We start from the raw sequence: 6,268 nt of genomic DNA, 5'->3' as shown, positions 1-6,268 counted from the left end.
TCTGCTGCTGCATTTCCTACAGAAACAAGATCAGAGGAAGAGGTGTGAGCTTAACATTTAACAACAGAAATGGCTTTGGGTAACAAAATAGTAACCAGAAGAGCTGAAACTTAGGTGTGGTGTATAATAGGTTTACCAGACGACGCTAGAAACCCTCTGTGTTTCCACAGAGATCCAAAGTCATGTACTACACCAAAAGCGTAACGTGAGTCAGTGTAGATGTTAACCGTTTTACCTTCAGCTAGCTTACATGCTTCTGTAAGCACTCTGCTGCTTGTGCAGAGAAGTGTGAGGGAAGTCTGCCACTAACAAGTGTGTTGTGTGATGTAACCACGGCAAATACAACATGACAACTGCCCGTTTCGGGGGAGTGAGAAGCAGAGCCATCAACAAATAACTCCACTAGGTCCACATTGGGAAGAGGTGTGTCCACCAGGTCAGGCCTTGGGGTGCATGTCTGTTGTCAGACTTCAACACAGTCATAAGGCTCGCCATCATCTGCAGTTGGAAGAACTGTTGCCGGGTGAAGGACATTGCAGTGTTTCACAGTAATGTTGGGCATCTCCAACGACGTTGTGTGATATCTAAGCCACCTCAGAGCTGAGAGGTGAGAGGTAGGAAACAGCATGTTGGACCATAAGTGTTACGTCAGAGTAACCCACAATGTCACGTGACTCCAATACAGCTTTTTCCGCTGCTGACACAGCTCGCAAGCCGAGGGGAGACCAGAGGCAACAGGGTCAAGTTTTGAGGAGAAGTAGGTGACAGGCCTAAGTTTCCCTCCATGAGGTTGACACAAAACTGATGTCATGTAACAGTCTTTTTGGTCTACAAATTGAGTGAATGGTAAATCAGGTCTAGGCAGGCCCAAGGTCAGTGTCTGAGATAAATATGTCTTCAAGTCCTCAAATGCCTAGGGATGACGTCATACTGTAGGCAATGGATCCGAAATTACTCAGAGAGTGGCACCACTCTGAGTAATTTCGGATCCATTGCCTACAGTATGACGTCATCCCTAAGAAGCTCATCATTTGTTTCTTTGTAATTGGTTTTGGTACGGATTGGATTGGTGCAATATGTTTGGGAGAGAGGGATTTGCCCTCTGTTGTTATCACGTCCCAAAGAAGGTCACTTGTTTTTGAGGAAATTTAAGTTTTTGCAGGTTAGCCTTGTATCCGTTTTCTGCCAAGTGTTTAAGTAAAGCTACTGCGTCGATTTTGCCTCCTCTGAGGGACTGCAAATCATCATATCATCGACATACTGCAAAAGAGCAGACCCAGACCGGGGAGTTGCAAGCTTGTCAGGTTTTCACTAAGTGCTCTATGGAACACACCCGGACTTTCCTGATAGCCCATCGGGCATTGGGTCCACGTATGGCCACGCCCAATTAAAGGAGAAGCCAAACCAGTATTGACTATCCAGGTGAACTGGAACAGAAAAAAATGCATTAGCCAGATTCACAACAGAAAAATGTTTGGTGTCTGGCGGAATGAGTGATAAAATGGTGTATGGGTTAAAACTTCTGGTGCTCACTGGTAGGTAGCGGCATTTACTGCTTGCAAATCCTGTACAAATCTCCATTAATTGGGTTGGCCTTCATCGCAAATCTTTTTGACTGGGAAATGGGTGTGTTTCTTGTTTGAGTGGATATTGTTTGAGGCACGGTCTATAATCTGATTTAGGATGCACTACCAAAGGTGCAGCGCCCTTCATGAGCCCCACATCATACTTGTGTGTGGCCCACAGGGACGGCGCCACTTGTGACAGCTCATTGTTCTGATCCGCTGCTACGAGTGGAAACAAATCCGTGTGCTGGGTGTGTTCCTGTCTGAGCTCTACTGTTCTGCGTACACATACTGTACTTGTTACTGCGGTTTCTATACACATTACCGCTAGCGCAATACCCAGTCTTGGGATCCCCAGCAAACGTTCTGAAATCCAACAGGCCAAGATGACGCTGCAACCACAGGCCAAGATCCTGTCAGTGCCAGTGTGATGGTTTAGCCAATGAAACGTGTGGGGTAAGACCAAGGAGCACCTTTTGCTGAGAGGGGGAGAGTGATACAGACACAGCAGCAACCTCTTCTGTCCAATACACATGCTTCAAACTTAAGTTTTCTGGTACACTCTTTTGATCATTCCATACTTCCTCATACCTACTGTCTGGCCCTGCGCTTACATGAGATGTACAGTGTAATGACTGTTCATGCATGTAATCTCCTGCTGCAGTGCTGTGTGTGCGTGCAAATGTGTTGAGATCATGAGTGATAGAAGCTACATTGTTTGACATTAGTTTCCACTCGTGTATATATATAGGAGTGAGCTTGGGCTATATTTAACCATTTGAAACAGTCTTTTTCAACACTTTGATGCCCTCTGGCATTGAGCACAGCACAATGCCAAAATGACAAATCAAATCTTTTCCCATTAGGTTTACAAGACAGTTTTGTGACACAAAAAAGAGTGTTTTGTCATTTGGTCATCTAACTCACACCTCAGTGGGCCCGAGCAATTCTCCAAAATGGGAACGCCGCTCGATCCCAGTGTAAGACATGTTCTTCCACTTCTCTCTGGAGGATGGGGCAAAGCATCTGTTCTTAACACTGAGCTTGTAGCTCCTGAGTCCACTAAAAATGTTACAGGGTGGTTAGAAATCATCAAAATTAATCGTGGGAATTTCATATATCCCTCAATGTTTATATACACGGTTAAATCTAGAATGGGTACATGCGCAGTAATTCTAGCTCTTGATTGTGTGTGAGTGGATGTAGGGCGTGTTACTTGTGTTTTTGAGGAGATCCCTGCTCCTCTCTCAGTTAGACTTAGGGAAGGTAGATCTCTCCTTCTGAGGCTCTGGAAACTCTGCTCGCCAGTGTCCCTGCCTTCCACAGTTGTGACACACATTTGGATCATAGTTGCCAGGAGTCAAATAAGATCTGCCTCTGCCACGACCTCTGCCATGACCTCTGCCTCTCCCAGGTTGGCCTGGAGCAGGTTTTGGGGTCGTATTTGCAAACGTGTTGTACATGGTTAGCTTTGCATCTTCTAGCTTCCTTTGTCTGCCTGTTTCTTTTGTTCTTCTTTTCTGTGTAACTCGTCCCCGGCATGTTCAGAATGCTGCAGGATCTCTGTGAGTGGGCAAGTCTTCCAAGTTACACAGGATCTCTTCACCATCTGTGCCAATTCCGGCTTCATTCTGCTTATGAAATGTTCTTTTAAATCGACTTCATAAAGCTGCAGAGGCTGTGTGCCCACAGAGTCGGGTCTGTTGAGGCCACTGTGAGTGTCAAAGCTTGTAGTCAGGTGTGCCAGGAACGATCTGTATGTCTCTTGTGTCCCTTGTATCATGAAGATAATGGATGACAAGTTCAGTCTCAAGGGAAGATGCTCTTTTACTGCGGCAATAAGAGCATCCACAGCATTTCTAATGTTCACGTTGTCCCTGTGTCTATAGTCTGGATTCCCTAGGCAGAATGCTATTCTTGTAGGCGTGAACACACTTTGAACTTTGTGATAGTCATTTGTCAGGGATTTACTCATCAGTCGTCGCAACTTGGACAAGGTGGGACGGTATTCTCTGACAAATTGTAGCAGGTCAGTTTCCCATTTAATGATATTGTTTTTAGGATTACAGACGTGGTTCATTACTTCAGCCACATCTGATTCTGACCAGGGTTTGAAGACCAGCATCAGGCCTTGTGCCCCACCACTTCTACCATTGGCACGGTGGTTAGTGGAGCAGATGGAGTTCCCTTTGCGTCCCGGATCTGGTTCAACCTTTGTTGAGCTTTGCCGCGTGTTACAGTTGGCGAGAAAGCCTGCTCATTGGGTTCTGTGGACAAATCTGGAAGATCTTCCTCTGGTCTGCCGTCTATCAAGGGAGAGGTCGCATGTGCTGGCAGAGTTGATGGACCTGGCTGAGGTGATTGCTTGGTGACGTTGGGTGGAGGAGCAGTGGGGGAGCAGAGTCCAGGTCAGGATCCACCAATTTCCCCAGTACCTCAGAAAGACAAGGATAAAGAGTTTTGGGCTGGAGAGTTTTAGTAGGCTTTTCAGACTTTAGTGAAGTAAATGCTTTTAATCTCTGTTTCTCCCTTCTCTCTGACTAATTTTTCCACATTCTAAATGCCCCCCAGTCTGCCTTGAATTGCTCATTCTTTTTCTGCTTTCTTTTGGACAGGGTTGCAGCTGAGCTGTAATACTACCCTCCTTTTTCCTCAGTTGAACTTTTAATTGTTTTAATTGATTTTCACTTAAACTTCCATTTGAAGGAAATCCCAACCCAAACCATTTTTGTATCTGATTTAAACTGCCAGGATAACGTTCTGAAATAAATTTGCCCCGGGGTGACAGGATTCCCGTGTCAGACTTTGCACTCGTCTCCCCTTTACTGTGACCGTTGTCCATCTCTAGTTATCTGTCTACTGTATTAACTGGAGTGTGCACCAATTAATTACCAAGATTCACCGGATGCATACAAACTCGGGGAAGACACCACAGGAATAACTATGACATGTCTGTCAACAACTCTCAATAGTTGTGAGATATTATTCTTCAACCTTTTACTATGGCTCTGTTTGTTTTAAATAATTTTAGATTTCTGTCTGCATGTTTTTCTTTATCCTTTCAACTGGATTGGATCGGCAATCCGGGCTCCGCTGGATGTCAGCTTCTCCCCCTTGGGGAGGAATCACCTATCATATGGCCCTCTGTCTGTCTGACGGAATCCAGATCACAAGTCCAATCCCATTTTCGTCGCCAAGTTTGTGGCGGAAATTAGTGTATAATTTCCTGGTGAGAAATAAAAGTATTAGACTCAACTGGGATTTAAGTAATTTATTCCATAAGAATATAAATCAAACAAAGGATTAAACGAGGCAACAAACAGAGCAATACTATTCAGCTGAGTAGGGACAGAGTTCTTTCACCAAAGCTGGTTCAAGAGTCTGACAATTCCTCTGGAGTTTAGCAGATCTTTTATACATGGGTTTTGAATTGAGCAGGTGGTCAGTAGCCCCGTAGGCATTGATCTGTTGTCCAAAAGAGGCAAACTTCATTCCTTCTGGCCCTTCATTTGGGAGCCCATCTTTGACTAGCCAGTTCATTGAGGTCTTTCAGTTCATTCTAGACGAATAACATGTCGGACATGCAAAGTACAATGCTGACACAGCAAAAACTCTTAATTAAGAGCTACTAAGTTAAGCAATTTCTATTACAGTTATAATGAGTTGACTGTTCTTCAAAACTGAGACAGCCATTATGGACAAATTGCTCAGTGCAGACTGAACTTAAAACAAATTCAACATGTTTTTTTTTTTTTTTTTTTTTTTTTTTTTGCAGTTAAAGGAGTAATCAAGCAATGTGGTATTACACTTCCATACCATTGTAGGGCAGATTTAAAAATCAATGGTCAAAATGAGGCTGAGATATCCTTACTTTTAGTCCAGAGTATGGTTGAAGTTCTACACATGCTTGGAACTGCATTTCATATAATACAACTCAGTAACACGTTGACATCATTAGAGTTATTTTTTAAATTTGGGAAAGCTACAGAGGTCATTAAACAGCAGTTTGCACAGGCTAAGTAGTCCTCCTTGTGATGAGTAAGCTGAACTTTATGTATAAATTCATTGGAGTGCCCCTATAAAATCCCTCCATGCTTGCACAGTGTAACAATATTTTAATGTAAACGGAATATTTGTCTTAAAAGCAGAATTTCTTCCATGATGACATATTTTTTGTATTTTTGAGAACATCTCCTCTGCAGCTGTTTTCTTTGTGCTTTACATAGTAACTACTGTCTTTGATCTCTTTAATGCCTGCAATGAAAGCTAGTTGTATGTTTGCTTTTGCCTGCTGTGTCACCTGTTTTCCCCACACTTTCCTCGTCAGATCACTACTCTTTGACAAAAGCTGTACATACTTGAAGACAGTAATAATAAATTCATTTTTGCTTAACACCATACAATATTAGTAACGTACTTGTTACACAATGTGCATACTGAATATATAAAATCAGAAGGTCTCTGTGTATCCCTTTCACTTTAAGTTTTCAAACCTGAATGGTCTATGTTGGCATGAAAAGCTTTTAGTGTGGTAACAAAGTCCTTGCAAAGTCAACAGGCTGTACCCTCAATGTAAATAGTAAAGCTCACATAAGCTTTGCATTTCTGCTAAATTTCTGCTTTCTCACCCTGTCATTTCTGTTAGCTGTGTGTGATTCCAATCAGTATGCAGAAGAGACAAATCAGTGTGCATGACTGGGTGG

The sequence above is a fragment of the Xiphias gladius genome, chromosome 21 (assembly GCF_016859285.1).
Source record: "Xiphias gladius isolate SHS-SW01 ecotype Sanya breed wild chromosome 21, ASM1685928v1, whole genome shotgun sequence".
NCBI classification, from domain to species: Eukaryota; Metazoa; Chordata; class Actinopteri; order Istiophoriformes; family Xiphiidae; genus Xiphias; species Xiphias gladius.
Note: the sequence above shows the minus strand (reverse complement) of the source record.